Raw genomic sequence first — 16,611 nt, forward strand, 5'->3', positions numbered from 1 at the left:
CAGCTTCTAAAACATCTAGAAATGAAAGGTTTTTTTTCATGTTTTCATGTTTTTTTTTTCATACAGTAGGTCTTTATACTTTTTATTCAGTTTTAGTTTTAGTTATTTGAGCACATCAAGACAAACTAAATGGTAATGAGAAATGTTTTCGTTTGCAACTACTTGTTTTTTATTAATATTTTATGTTAATAAATTTTATTTCAAACAACAAAACATTTTCTTTTTTTGTTGTTGTTGTTGTTGTTTTTATGTTCTTTTTGAATTAACTAAAATGGTTGATGACAAAATTCAAACTTGACACACTTAAACTCCTTAATATACTCCAAAAATATTGAAAATGTCAAATGCAAGACTTTAATAATTACACGCAATCTAGGAATAACAAATGATTGTCTTTTCTGAGAAACACACCTGCTTGGACTTCACAAAAATGAACACAGCCGTAAGCAAATATTTGGAACTGAATAGATTTTCTGTAAAGCTTTCATAAAGAGGTCTTTCTCTACATGCTACATTTTATCAATGGGCTATTTATTTATGAATCCATAACTTCATGATTCTTGTGAGAAATACATCTAATCTAAAAGTCCATAAAAACAAAGCACCATTTGAAGTTGTAACAAACAACAAAGCCATTAAAAAAAAATATGAAAAGTGACTGATGAAGTCTTGGTAAAATATGTGACTTATGTTCAAATTGTATCCAAATGTTTTAGGACAGCGGAGCTAACTGTCACAGAAGGACGTTCAAAAGGGTGTTATCTCAGTATCTTAGTAGTTAAAACATCCATATATATATATATATATATATATATATATATATATATATATATATATATATATATATAATAGATAGATTACTATTAGAGTGATTTCTAAAAGATCATGACACTGAAGAGTGGAGTAATGATGCGGACAATTCCGCTTTGCATCACAGGAATAAATTCTAAAACATATTACAATTGATCAAATAAGTGCATCCATTATAAGAGATTAAAAAAAAAAAAAAAACTATATTTACTGTAATGATAAAGTTGAAAGCTATAAATGTGATATTTTTCATACCTGTCATTTCAGGGCAAGTTGTCACAAGTTTTCAGTTTTCAAACTGAAACAATAATTATTATTTAGAATTTTTTGCTGTTTCATAAACTACCATCTGTCTGTTCATTTAATTGTAATTTGAGTGCAGTGCTTTAGTGTTTGAACTGAAACGTAGTTTAAAGATAATTCTGTACTGAGAGGTTAATGTATTCCACAGATCTGCTAATAGAATAGAGCAGGGATCAGACACAGATACAGAACAGAGCAAGAGAACAACAGAAAAGAAAAGCCGGCCTTTGAGGGCCTCGTTTGAGTTGATGCCTTTTGCAGCTTTCAGTAATGCAGATGTCTTAAGGGCTGCACAACACACACACAATGACTTCATGTGGCTTGACAGGCTAGCTAAATAAGCGGCCAGCACTTTGTGCACAGTCATCTAAATTAGGTTACATAACCAAACAGATGTAGCGATTTTGCATGCTGTGCTGCTCCACCGTCAGCTGACCCTGCCGACATAAGCAACACCTTACTTCTGATAATCACCTAAAAATGAGCTATTAATCTCTCTAATTACACCCGGATGACTTCATTAGTAATTAGTGCTGTCTAACTATTAATCATGAATAATCGCATCCAAACCAAGACCAAATCAAGGTTATTATAGTTAAATAAAACTAAACTTTACACTTAAGTACACTTCTTAACACTAGTGCAAATTAATTTTTTTACTTTAAAGTGCATTTTAAATTATGTTTTAATCTTTTGTGATGCTTTAAAATAGTGCACTTATAGGTTTACTTACATACTAAAGCACATGTAAAGTAACTGAATATCATTTTAACTGTAATGTGTTATTCAATATTATTTAAAGATCATATCTTTTAAATGTACTAAATTGCAACGTCATCATTACAGATGTGCAATAACACTCTTAAATACATGACATTAAAGTTTCAATAGAAATTATATTAAATTATATATCAGTTAACCATAAATGCTTGACAGTACATCCAGCAGTACTGTACACTTAAACCATATTTCAAATAAACATAATTATGAAATATAAATAAATACTTAAGTCCTTTTCAAGTGGGTCAAATATCACTTTGAAGTTCTGTTTTAAATTATAATGCATTTCAATTTAGTTGCAGTTAAAGTGCAGACAGTTTAAATACATTATTTCTGTAATAAGTCCTCTTTTTAAAAGCATGCTAAGTGTACTTCTTTTTCACGAGTCCACCGCAGTCTCTATGATATTCTAGCACCTATATATATATAAAGATGAATTTGTTGAAATAACACTTTTTTTATGATTTTGAACATTGTTGGTTGAGTTGTTGTGGCCCTGAGGGCAGCTGTAGTGGTTGAGTTTGGGGCGTCTACTAAGATTTGTCACACCAGCTGTTGTGGAGCTTTCCAGTGACTCCCAGCGACACATTTGTACAAATTGCAAATCTTTGTTGGCGTGTGTATCTCTCAGCTCAGCTGTCATCGCTTCAGCACACACACACACGGCTCGGCTCCTGCTCTTCATCGTGTGATGTGTGTGTGTGAGGGAGCTTTGTGGGAATGTCTGTCCTTAATTTGTGTGAAAATGCAAGATGTTTTCTCTGCACAAGGGGTGGGGAGAGAAAGAGAGGAGAACGGATCATTTGTCCTCATCATCATCTGGTTACATCATAAATGTAAAAGGACAGTTGTTTCGCATGATGAAGCGAGCCTCATGAGGATGCATGGACTCATTTTGCCAACTGCTAACAAATTACTGACAAGCTGTAACCTTGGTTTAACCTCGGGTTATACACTGTAAAATCCAATTTATCATCATATTGTCAAATAATTGCACTAATTGCAAATGTTTTCTGTATAATAACAAAAAATGTATGTGTGTTAATGTAATAACCTTCACAGTTGTACTGTAAGATGCACGCAATGTTTTACACAATACAATTTTTTTATATTAAAATGATTAATAAAAACATGTTTTCCATGTAGCTTCACATGAGATGAAGACAGTAATATCAGTAGCCTAAAACAGCTGCTTTTATTTTTGGAAGCTGCCAAGTTTAGATGCTTCCTTCTTCACTAACTCTCTGCAGTCTTACTATTGAACATTTTGCTTGTAAGGAAAATTGTTTATTCTACATGAACCTCTAAAACTTTACAAAAAGGTTAAAGTCATAGTTAAATGAAAGTAGTGATAGTTCATTTCTTTGCGGTTGTGATGCAAAGTACATCTGAGTAAAATGGATGATCAAGGAAAAAATATTGAAAGTGACATGACATACAGCCAAGTATGATGACCCATACTCAGAATCTGTGCTCTGCATTTAACCCATCCAAAGTGCACACACACACACACACACACCCAGAGCAGTGGGCAGCCGTGTATGCTGTGGCTGCAGGGAGCAGTTGGGGGTTCAGTGCTTTCCTCAAGGGCACCTTCACTCCCCCCGCCTACAATCCCTGCCAGCCCTTGAACTCGCAACCTTTAGATTATGAATTACATTAATTAAATTCATTAATTTAAATATAATTAAATGTATGCATTTAGCAGACACTTTTACACAAAGTGACTTACAGAGCATTCAGGCTAAAATTTTTTACCTACAGTAAAATGTTTTCCCTGCGAATCTAACCCACAACCTTGCACTGCTAACACAATGCTCTACCACTAAAGCCACCGGTACATTACAAACCTGAATCTTTAACCATCAGGCCACAACTTTCCAAATGTGGGGCTGAGGTCCTGTGCCTCGGTTGTTGATTGAATGAAGGCAGATCCACTGAATAACGATAACTGAGGAGAAGCCTGAATCAGGTATTTTACTTCTTTTAGCTGGAGAACTTAGAATTAAACAGTTGCATCCCGAGTCACCGTTCAACTACCGATAGGCAGTCCAACTGGGATGAGTGAAGCCAGCGGAGGCAGTACAGGCTGACAGATAGCGGCTACCTCGCCTTTCAACAGAGGACCCAGCACAGCAGATCAGGACAGCAGAAACACGGTCAAGCTTGGGACTGGGACGGGGATTGGAACAGGAGCTCAGATACTGATAAATCGCTGCTAATACACACATACACAAACTGTGACAAGCGAGAGCGGAAGTCCCGAGCTGGAATCCAACTCCTCTCCTCTGGCCCGTAACCCTCCCAACTGACGAGATACTGGTAGCCCCGACCCCAGCGACGCATGTCCAGCAATCTCCTGACCCTGTAAATAAGAGAACTCTCAATGAAAGCGGGACAGTGGGCAGGGCGGGTGAAAGCACGAATGACCGGCTTAATACATGAGACGTGGAAAACCTGGTGGACGCTCCTCAAATTAGGGGGCAATCTGACTCTGACGGCCGCAGGACTAAGAACCTTGATTATGGGGAAAGTCCCAATGACGCGCGGGGCCAGTTTACGTGACTCGGCCTGTAGTGGTAGATTCCTGTGGACAACCATACCTTTTGAACACAAAAAATATCTAGGTGCCTTAACGCGGTGACGATTGCCAGCATGACAGGTTTGCTCTCTATTTCGACATAGGTCAGACCTAACAACTTGCTTGGACTGAGGGAACTGAGTGGAAAAGAGGGGGGGCTGATACCTAATAAAGACTGAAATGGGGATAACCCTGTGGCCAACGAGGGAAGATAATTATGGGCATACTTGACCCAGGGACGTTTCTCACACCATGACACTGGATTGTGAAAGGCTAAATTACGGAGCATTCATCCAAGGATCTGGTTGGTACGGTCTGCTTGCCCATTAGTCTGGGGATGAAACCCAGAGGATAAACTGGCAGTCGCACCGAATTGCAAAGCAAATTGGGGTCCCCTGTCCGTGACAAAGTCTGAGGGGAGACCATGCAAATGAAAAATGTTTTCGATAATAATCTGGGCGGAGGGGAGCTTGTTAAGTGGTACGAAATGGGCTGCTTTAGAAAAATATATGCTATAGTAAAAATCGTAGTATTCTTATTCGAAGCTGGGAGACCAGTGACGAAATCCATGGCTATGTGCGACCAAAGGCGAGATGGAATGGGGAGGGGTCTAAGAAGCCCCGGGGGGGGGGGGGGTTACTAGACTTGGTCTGAGCACACACAGAACACGAGGAAATGAACTGACACACATTGCGTATCCTAGATGGCCACCCAAATTGTGGACTTATGGACGCGAGGGTTCCTCTAACCCCGGTATGAATAACCAGTTTAAAGGAATGGCCCCAGCAGAGAACGGAGGGTCACATGGGCAGAGGGACAAACAATCTGTCCAGAGGGCATCATCTAGGAATGGAAATATAAGTAAGAGCGGCCTTGACTTGTCTCTTGATTCCCCAAGAAACACCTGCTACCATGCACCCCTCCGGTAGGATGGGTTCAGAGGAGGAGGCGTCCCCAGTGGAGCCGAACTGCCGTGAAAGAGGGTCAGGTTTATTATTCTTAGACCCAGGTCTGTAAGAAATGGTGAAATCAAAACGTTAAAAAAAAAAGCCCAACAAGCCTTTTTGTGCATTCAATCGTTTAGCCGACCGGATATACTCGAGGTTCCTATGATCCGTCCATACAATGAATGGAACAGAGGAACACTCTAACCAGTGGCTCGACTAAAGCCAAATCAAATGGCAAGAAGCTCTCAGTTACCAATGTCGTAATTGCGTTTGGCAGATGAGAGGCAGTGTAAGAAGAACGCGTAAGGGTGGACCCTATTATCAGTAGGGGAGCGCGTAAGAAAGGACAGCGCCAATGGCGATATCTGAGGCATCGACTTTGACAATGAATTGTCTCGTGGGATCAGGCGTGATGAGAATAGGTGCTGAAGTGAACAGCTCCTTCAGTCTAATAAAAGCGTGCTGGGCCTTCTCTGTCCATTCAAAACGTCTCTTAGCTGAAGTGAGTGTGGTTAAAGCTGCGACAATGTGACAAAAATTTGAAATAAAGCGCCGATAGAAATTAGCGAATCACAGAAAACGCTGGAGAGCAATACGAGAGTCTGGGACGGGCCATTCTAATACCTTGCGTATCTTAGCTGGATCCATGCTGATGCCGTCAGCAGAGATCACCGAACCTAGGAAATTGGGCATGAAACACGCATTTTTCAGCCTCAACAAAAAGGTTATTTTCCAATAGGCGTTGCAGGACACAACGAATGTGCTGAACATGCACCGCCAGAGATGGAAAAAAGATGTAGTATTCAAAAAAGTATACAAAAACGGAAATGTTGAGCATGTCTCTCAGAACGTCATTGACCACTTGTTTGAAATGGCTTATTCATCTATTTGATGATAATGATTATTACTATTTATATATTTTAATCAGTTTTCCTAATATTGTTGTATTGTTTTATTGAGATGGTGTAAAGCACATTGGTCAAAATGTGTTGTTTGAATGGTGTTATATAAATAAAAGTGAGATTGACATTGACATTGACCAAGGCTTGAAAGACAGCCGGCACGTTGACTAGGCCGAACGGGAGAACCCGATATTCAAAGTGACCGAGGCAGCTTACTCCCATCTAACGAAAACACAGGAAGGGGTCTTTGAGCTTTAACAAAGCTATTTTCACGAGCCCACTGCTTGTCCATTAAATTTCCCTCAGACCCGGAATCAATTAGAGCTTGAGAGCCCACCGATGGGCAGTCCAACGAGTCATTATAGTAATAAAGTCGTAGTTTTTGCTATTTTTGGACCAAAATGTCCAATACAATCGATACTTTAAAAAATTCTAACTGAGCCTCTGATGTCACATGGACTACTTTGATGATGTTTTTCTTACCTTTCTGGACATGGACAGTATACCGTACACACAGCTTCAATGGAGGGACTGAGAGCTCTCGGACTAAATCTAAAATATCTTAAACTGTGTAAGATAAACGGAGGTCTTACTGGTTTGGACGACATGAGGGTGAGTTATTAATGACATAATTTTCATTTTTGGGTGAACTATCCCTTTAAACAGTCATGCAAGTGTTTCTCTGTAAGTACACATACAATTTAATTTATATTATATTATCTGCAAGTACAATATATTTAAAAAAAAAAGTTACACTTTTCCACTTTTTACTTCCTTTTCAGAAGGGAACAATTGTTTTTTTTGTTTTTTTTACATGTCTCATCTTGTTCTGGGTTTGATTTTAAAGGGAGTACCAGGCAAGTGACAAATGCTGCAAACATAGTTCGTTTAAATTTGTTGTTTATTTTGTCCCTATGGACTTCCCCCTGTAAAACTTCTCTGCCTGGAGCAGAGAGATCGCCTGCTGGACTTTCCAGACCACTCGCTCTGTGTTTTCTCTTATACCAGCCTCAGTGAGCGGTCGAATTGCACGCGTTCCAGCGGGCAGTCCTAAAGATGATTTCGCCGCCTTTGTGGAGTGGGTGCTGGCAGACAGCAACTTGGTATTTACCATCAGCCCTGCAGAGGATGATTTCGCCACCAGTCCCACTCCACCACTGCCAGAGACCAGCCCACCACTAACTAATGACGCAACAGAGGTGTGGCATGTGCCCACCGCAGACCATGGAGGTCAGCACGATGAAGGAACCTAGACAGAGGAAAAAGGCGGAAGTTACCATCGCCCTGGAGCCAGCTCCTCTGCAATGGTCTTACCAGGTGTATGAGCCGGCTTCACTGCTGAGCACTTAGGGAGTGTTAGTGGAGCTCAGGGACATAGAGAATTGCCCCGCCCACACTGCTTTGAGTGAGTATGAACTGGCCTCTGGTGGATGTACTCCTGCTCCTGGCTTCCCCTTGGCTCCTCCCACCCTCCATTTTAATATTAAAGTAGTGTTTTATCTATCGGAAACCATAACAATGCCTATGTCACTGTGTGGCAAGATTTGCATAATGCCACCCAAATGTTCATGCAAAGAAAGAAGGCTTAACTTTTATTCTCACTGTTGCTGCTGCCGCCATGTTGTGGAGATGCTGTGTGTTTAATTGTGAAAGCGAAACTACTTTGTTTTGCCTTCCAAAATAGAACGATATCCACTCCATCATGTCTAGAGCTGATCCATGCTGGTCGCTGAGGAAATACATCAACTTTGCACTGTGAAGCCTCCGATCCCAAATGTTTTATGTTTACGCGGCGCAATACAGAACGCAACGTGTAACTAGTGCAACAGTATTAGTCATTATAATCAGTAATTGTGTCCCCACTGGTTGCAACAAATGCCTCGTCTGTAATGGGTTTTATTGCTTTTGTCTGGTCGTGCCGGGAGACGGCATCGCACTATGTTAAGGGACATAACATTTCCGTCACATGCTTGAGGTATTCAGCCAATCACAATGCACTGGATAGCTGGCCAATCAGCATACACCTCGTTTTTCAGGCCGATGATCTTTGTAAAAATCGGCATGTTTAAGAAAGGCAGGGCATAGAGGAACAATAATACAGCCAATAATACAGTATGTGGAAAATAATGTTTTTTTTTTTAACCTTAAACCGCATAAACACATTGCATTACACAAAATACACTACATAATGTTCGTTTAAGAAACATCATATGACCCCTTTAATTATTTCCTGTAATAACCGTCAGCTTTCAGAATGCCTACACACTTCCTAAAGCAGCAGTTAAGGTGATTAAGTTGCTGCTTACTCTGATCTACGTTCCACATTCCATCCACTCAAATCGCATTAAAAATCATGGGAAGACAATATATGTTGAATTGGTTGATGTATGACATGAGCTCAGCATCTTAATACTAAAAATATTCCCTGTTTAATGTCTGGTGAATTACAGAGTTATGCAGCAGCCAGAACATGAAACAGGGATTTTAGATTGAATTTGTAGAATTATGTTGACATAGAGCTGTGAGTGTTTCATTGGCTATAGGTCAGACTGCTGTCATCTTTTCATCTTCCTGAGGTGTCTAAAATTGGGGTGAATGAGTCAGTCTGGCTTCATATTCCTCTCACGTTCACTCGCGAGTCATTGATTTATGGCCAGGATCTTGGTGTTTGTGTGTGTGTGTGTGTGAGAGAGAGAGAGAGAGAGAGCCCGCGAGCTTGTCAGTGCTTTGAGTGACAAGTCTCTATTAGCGGGCTGTAGAGAGATATTGGACTCAGGAGATTTTCAGTCCGTAGTGAAGTCAGTCAGCTCTAACCATCAGCACCCTGAAACCACATCTGAAGACATCACCCACAGATCTGATTATCGCTACTTCTTAGCCTTTCATTTACTCATTCCATTTCTCTCTCTCCACAATCCTCTCCTGCATTGTGAAAGTCATAGTTATTTTAACGTTCTCATGTCTTTCAGTCTGTCTTACTCTCTTTTAAGCTAACATTTATGTTTTTGTTTCTTTATGTTCATCTGATACCCAGAAATAAAACAATAAAAAAGTTTAAACATTTATTATTATTATTATTATTATTATTGTTGTTGTTGTTGTTATTATTGAATATTTGCCAATTATAATGTTAAATACTTAAACTACTATGAAAAAAAAACAATAATGAATTATAATAATAATAATGACAAATAATAATATTTATTATTATTAATATTATATGGACATCTAAATATTTAGTTTTCATTCAAATATAATTTCTATCTGTTGGTTTATTTTTATTTTTGTAATGTCCTTTGTAACAGTAATATTATAAATGTCTTCTTAGATGTTCATAAAATATGTTTATATGTTGAATTGTAGTATAGATATAAATTAATAGTACTCGTGTTTTGTGTATTATAATGTGTGTTTTTCAGCATGTTGATACACATATTTCAACTCTTAGTTAAGGTGAAAATCTTCAAAACTAAATTTCAACTAAACAAGAAGAAAACTTTATATATTTGTGTCATCAAACTTGTGTAAAACAAATTGTGTTCCAATATTACTTCCCTCCCTTTGCTGAGACCACTATCCCAAAATTTAATTAGATTGAAGAATTCTGATGCAATCAGCCAGTGATGTAATGTATGCATTGCACAATAGACTGGCAATTGTATTCTTTACTTTGAAGTAAATATTCATTCTCATATTCGCCTAGAAGTGCTCCAGCACTTAATTAATTAAGTACATCAATTTACTTAAATCAATGTACAGATAAGTTTAGAATAGAACTGCACTAAAAGTTTTTTCAGCATTAAAAATTTCACTTTCGAGACAGTATATTATACATAGATAGTTTATTTACAAATATTTATGCTAAGATAAAATAAAAATATAGATATGGATTTTTCCTGAGTTTTAACACAAAGTCTTTATTCCAAAATGCAATGACAAACTGGATAGGAGGCATAAACCAACACTTACGTAAATGAGACAAGCCCAAGAACACAGGAGAAGGAACGAGGCACAGCTGAACAAATGAAAAAAACCTTAAATAACTAAGACAACCAATGAAAAATGGGAAAAGTAAACAAGGAAATAAAAAAACAGATAAAAACAAGCCAAATGTCCATGAAACCACAACTAACTAAACATATGAGGTGGATAACGACGAACCCCCGGTTGGCGAAGATGTAAGATGGGGACTCCTAATGGAGACATAGCCAATGGAGGAGGAGCCCAGGTCAGAAACGGACCCCCAAAGAGTCAGGGTAACAGAGAGGGTCTGCAGGGCCAAAAGTGGATTTGATGGCTCATGAGACTGAGGCAAAGGTGGGGACCGGGACAATGGTGGCAGAGCCAGAGTAACTGGGGACCAAGGAGGACCTGGAGGGAAGGGGGAACTAGACAGATGGATGGATGGAGGGAGGAGTGGAATCCCATTTTGGACGAGTGATGACGACTGACCAAGGAAGAATTGGAGGGACGAGGGAGCCCGGTAGAGGCAGTGGGACAATGGGCCATGGTGGAAACGAGGGAGCAAGGTGCCAACGCAGAGTTGGAGACTAAAAGACCTGAGGCAAGACAAGGCTCCATGCAGCGGGGTGATGGTTGGCTGGTCACTGTGTCTGGTTGTGTTCTGGACCATGGATAGATTTTCTCCAGGCACCTGATTATGGCCTCCCTCCAGTCAAGCCCTTTGGTGTCTGGGAGGTCTACAGGATGGTGGATATTCGCCCTGATGCAGAACAAAGAATTTATCATCAAAGAATCCTCATCGTAAGGTGAGGGCAAAATGGCTGAAATTGGCAATGAAATCCAATAAATTATGGTTCATTTGAACCACGGCACTGAATTTAATGTAATTCATTTCTAGGTCTGGTCTTCTGTCGCAGTGTTGTAGACAGACAGGTAGAGAACAGATTTAGACCTTAACACAAAGTCTTGAATCTAGGAGGCATAAACCAAAACTAACGTAAACAAAACTGGACCAAGAACACAGAAGAATAACTGATAAGTAAGTTATTCTGATACAAACAAGGTTAACTGACAACAAGTCACAGTTGAACTAAAGAATTAATCATATCAGTAACCAATGACAAACGGGAAAACCAAAGAAGAGAATACAGAAACCAATGAAGTCCATGAAACAGAGTCTAACTGAACATATCCATCCATAGTAGATATATGCTGACTGTAAAATAGAAATGCTAAAAATATAGATTCCATTTTATTTGGTCTCTGTTCCTTTAATCATCTTTTGAAGATATAGAGGAAGTTCTTCCGCAGACAGTAGCACAGATATGAGTGAGTGTCTGTGTGTGTTAGCGGATATTTTTACGTGCATAAGTCAGGCTATAAGGCTCCACAGAAAAGTTATAACAAACTGGGAAAGAGCAATGATATATAAGTGCTATAACAGCCTGGGTAAAATATTATATACCAAGTGACAGAAGAATTTGCACAGAATTTCAAAAGGTAAACAATAGACAGCAACAATAAAACTTCCTTTTAAAAACATTTATTTGCCTTAATATTTGTATATTCTAACAACACATTACATTCTATTCATTATAATTTTTATTGTTTGCTTTATGCTTGATTTATTTGTAACGTATTAACCTCAAACTCTTTTCAGCCTTCTCTTTCTGCAAATTGAATGGGGTAGCGATTTAACAGCACCCAAAATACTATCAAACACTGCAAACTCCAACTTTGCGGAAATGTATAAAAAGGACCACAGGAAACAAAAACCTACGACCCACCAAATGCTGGCCAAATCACAGAGAGGCCGATTCACAAAGGACTAATATTATCACAGGACCTCGGTGCTCGGCTAAATATGGTAGGTCATTTGCAGGGGAATTTTTGCTTTACAAATTACAGACATGGCCGATTCACCATGGATTAAGATCATAGACAACCTCCGCAATTATTACAAATGACTGGAGGTCACCAGGTAATACTAATCCCATGCAAATAGGGCTTTAGTCCCACATTAAGCTGGTGCTGTCCTTTTCTATTAGCTGCTGGTTTGGAAATCTCAGTGTGAAACATAACAATGCATTAAATATAATAGTTACAGTTAGAGGGAAAATCATAGGTAAAGAACAAAGAAGTTTGTAATTCTTGATCAACAGAAATTATTTGAGTCGGCAAGAAGGTAAATCTTAAGGAACAGGACTGGTCACCCCTGGTCTACAACTTCTCCGCTTCCACTTTTGTCTTCTAAATCCATGGCTCTGCTCAGGTCCATTGCTGGGACTGCTGCTCCTTTCCTGTCCCATCTGGAGTGCCAAATGTAGTGTGTTTTCGTCTGCCATGGATCTGAGGAATCACACAGTCTCAGGGTTTTGTGTCCAGAAGAAAGATTTTATTCTCAAGAGAAAATAAAACCGAGAAAGCTCTGCAGAACAGTCTGTCGAGTCTGTGTCGGTTCTCGATTTTATACAGTGCTTCTGAAGGCGTGCCCATGTTCAATACATTTCATACATATGGTTCTGTTTATCAACCCTTTTACCTTTTATGGATGTGTCCAGCTTGCTTTTAGGATGTAGAATTTATTTTAAGTGAAACGAGGAAGCCTAATCATATATTTTGTGTTATGTCAAAACAGGGAGTCCTACTTTACTATATGCTGTATTTTGGTAATGTCTGCACCAAGGAGGTCTCATCATATATTTTGTCTTATGTCTTATGTCTACATACAGTCAAATGCATGATTATAACATTTGAATAACTTGATACATAAATGGCTAGATTCCCATTGATTATGCCTGATTAGTTTACATATTGACCAATAAAAATCTTCCACAACATCCTCATCTGGAAGAAAGAAGACTTAGCAGAAGAAGAACAAGAACATTGGTGGAACTGTGCGTGAGCCTTTTAAGGTCTGAGAAGATTAACGCCTCTCAGGATGGGCTTGTCCAATGAGAAAGGCTGAAATTCCAAGCGGGAGGTTGGAAATATTGGAGAGTTTTACGGCTCCTTGTCTTAGAGCATGGTAATTTGCATATGGAACTCTATTGAGTGTTAATGCAAAACTACTGAAGATTCTTAGAACAATAACATATTAATTAATTCATAGATACTAAACACTGTAAGACTACATATAGGTAAGATTACATGAACGAGTGGTTCTATCATAAGCGTGCATAAAACAGTATACAATACAAAAATTATATATTATATAACAAACAGAGTAAAAACATACACCTGAAGTATATGTGTGTTCATTCAATGAGAGGTTTTCTTATGAACTTAGAGAAGAGTCATTTTCATGGGCATTATTATGTGTCTGTTTTAGAGAGACTTGAGTAAGAGTTGCTTTGCCATAAAACTAATGTTATCAGATTGTTTTGTCTTTGGTTGCTATGAAACCAGAGGCCTTTTCTGAGGTATTGGTTGCATTTTGTGGGAAGGATCCATAGACCCTCATAGTTGGCTTTTTGGTTAGGTGAAGGGGGCGTTAGAGATGCGTTAGAGATGTTAGTTGTGCTTCTGATTGGTCCAAATGCTGCACCATGCTCACACTGACAGCCGCATGCTAACATGTCGTCGCCATGGACGTTTTTCCACAGTGTGTGAAAGCAACACTAAGTTTGCAAGTTGTAGTATTTGCAAGGCCATAGCAAACGGGGACCACCATGAAAACATCCGGCACAATAAATCTAATCAGACACTTAATACACCATCACCAAGCTGAGCATGCCCAGTTTAAAGAAGCTAAAAAGGGAAAGCGGCTAAAGCTAGCCAGAGACAGGCACAAGTCAGCAGTCTCTGCTATCTTTACTTGGTATGAGCAGTGAAAAGACCAAAGCAATTACGAGGACAATTATGGAATTCAACCCAAGAAATATAAGCATAGCACATGATGAAAGCAACCTGGCAAGTTTGCCCTGCTTGGCATATACATTACAGCTGCTGTCCCAGCGAAGCATCACTGATGTGGTGGCAATTGGCAGAAAGATTGTCGGACATTTTAAACACTCAACCCTCTCTGATTCACATCTTCATGACATTCAGACACAGTTAGGTCAACCCAATTAAAGGCTGCAGCAAGATGTTCTGAGATGGAGCAGCACATACTACAGGGTGCAGTCGCTGGTGGAGCAGAGATGTGCTGTGGGACACAATCTGCCAGCCACAGCCAGCACACATCAGGGCAGGGCTTATTGAAGACGTCCTGAGCCTGCTCGCACCTTTTGAGGAACTCAGAAAGGAAATGAGCTCCTCAAAAGAAGGACTGTGACTGTGAGGGAGACCAGACATGCACGTGATGAACCTGTTGCAGAAGCGTCTGCAGCACCTGGTCCTGTCACAAAAGATAAAAAAGTCTATTTTTGTTTGTATATGCTGTCAATTACAGTTCTCAGAAAAAAAACTGAATTGGCAAAAATCTGTTTCAGCCGGCCACACTTACAAAAAAATGGAAATCGGAATCAGCCAAGAAAATAGCAAGCTCTAATATATAATTTAATAAAGATCACAAATAACATGTGCTATCTGGATGGCCTCTTGATGTTTACTTGACACAGCATAGAAACAAGCTTTTTCTTTTTTTCTTTGATGTGAGATGTCTAAACACACCAAAAACATAAGGACCAAACACACCTGTCTGTACACAGAACAATTACAATTGTAATATATGGTATGTAATAATGTATGCTTTATGAATGCTCTCTATCTGATTGACACTGCTTTACATAAAATGAGTTATGTGCTTTTGTTCATATATTGAAATAAAACAGACATTATAAACTTCTACACTAGTGTCATAATTTATCTTCATTTGGTTCGGTTCTCCACAAATTCTTGCACTCTGAAGAAAGATTTGAGATTAAATGGCTGTGATAATTTACTTCCCCTGTATAAACTTAACAACCATTTGTTTGTAAAAAATAAATATAAGATTATCTCTCTCTCTCTCTCTCTCTCTCTATATATATATATACATATATAAATATATATATTTTTTTTTTATGCCTTTATCGTTGTTGGAAAGGAGAAGAAAGTGACAAGAAGTGAAAATAGAGGAGCAAGGGGAACAGAAAAGGATAACGAAGACTCCAAATGCTGGGGTGTTGCCCAGTTTTAATCGATTGAACGGTCTCAATTTAAATGAGATATCAACAAATACGATGCGTCATGCAGGGACTTTTTTGAAACATCTGTAATCTGTTATATTGTAAAGTATTGTTACTGCACTAAAGTATTTTTCCCATCAACATTTAAACAGACAATGCAGTGAATGCCCTTTTAGAAAAGAATAAATACATTTTGGCTATAATCCATGTCTTGTTATTCTATTATTACTGCAGTATAAATCTGCACACTAGAGTTATCTTTGCTCCACAAGGTGTATTTCGTTCTACGGTGATGCCATTTGGATTACGTCATGCATCTGCACCCTTTCAGCAGCTCCTTGGTTATTTCCCACAGAGCATCTGACATTACTGTGCAGTTTGACTGGATCATATTAACTTTTGCAGTACTTTTGACGACCATTTATGTTATAGAAAAGACATTAATTGCAACCTTATTCCAAGATTTCCATTGGATGGTATTGCCAGTTCAGACCACAATTTACAACATTAATTTGTTGACAAAACTCCAAAGCAATTAAATCAATAAATAAATATTGTTGCAAAACAAATTTACAGCATGTCATTCTAACTCTATAGATTTAGAGCTATTAATGCATGCACTGTAAATGCTGTTATTTCTCAGGTATTTTCTCATTCTAAAATGTAGCAACAATGAAAAATTATATCCTCATGCTTTGCCTTGTTGTTGCCAAGAGGCCAGGTTTCATTCCAGTTTGGTGAACTGCATTCATATTATTTTAAAAGACACCCAAAAATGAACAGAACATGGTGTCCATAATAGTTCTTATTTATGCTAATTTCAATTCAAATATACAATATGCTAACAAATATATAAATATGTTGACTAAAAGGTCTATTAAATACAGATTATAGTTCCACTTTTATTTTAAAACTGTTGTTTTGCTTTAAAAAGAAATCTGAAGAGAATCTGACGTGCTATGTACAGTAGTTGTTACAATCTTTAATAACAGCGTGTTTATTTTTGAAAGGCAATTTCTATGGACGCATACTGAACATTCCTCATGTTTTTCCACAGGGCAACAAGTTACAATTCATTGAACACTGTAGTGGAGCACGTTAGCATGAAGCTGCCACTGGATATACTTTTACAAATGTTAAACAGTAATAAGCTAGTTATGAATATTTATGAAACAGACCTTCCCTATGCAAGTAGCCCCAGTTTTTCCTTTATA

The sequence above is a fragment of the Carassius gibelio genome, chromosome A8 (assembly GCF_023724105.1).
Source record: "Carassius gibelio isolate Cgi1373 ecotype wild population from Czech Republic chromosome A8, carGib1.2-hapl.c, whole genome shotgun sequence".
NCBI classification, from domain to species: Eukaryota; Metazoa; Chordata; class Actinopteri; order Cypriniformes; family Cyprinidae; genus Carassius; species Carassius gibelio.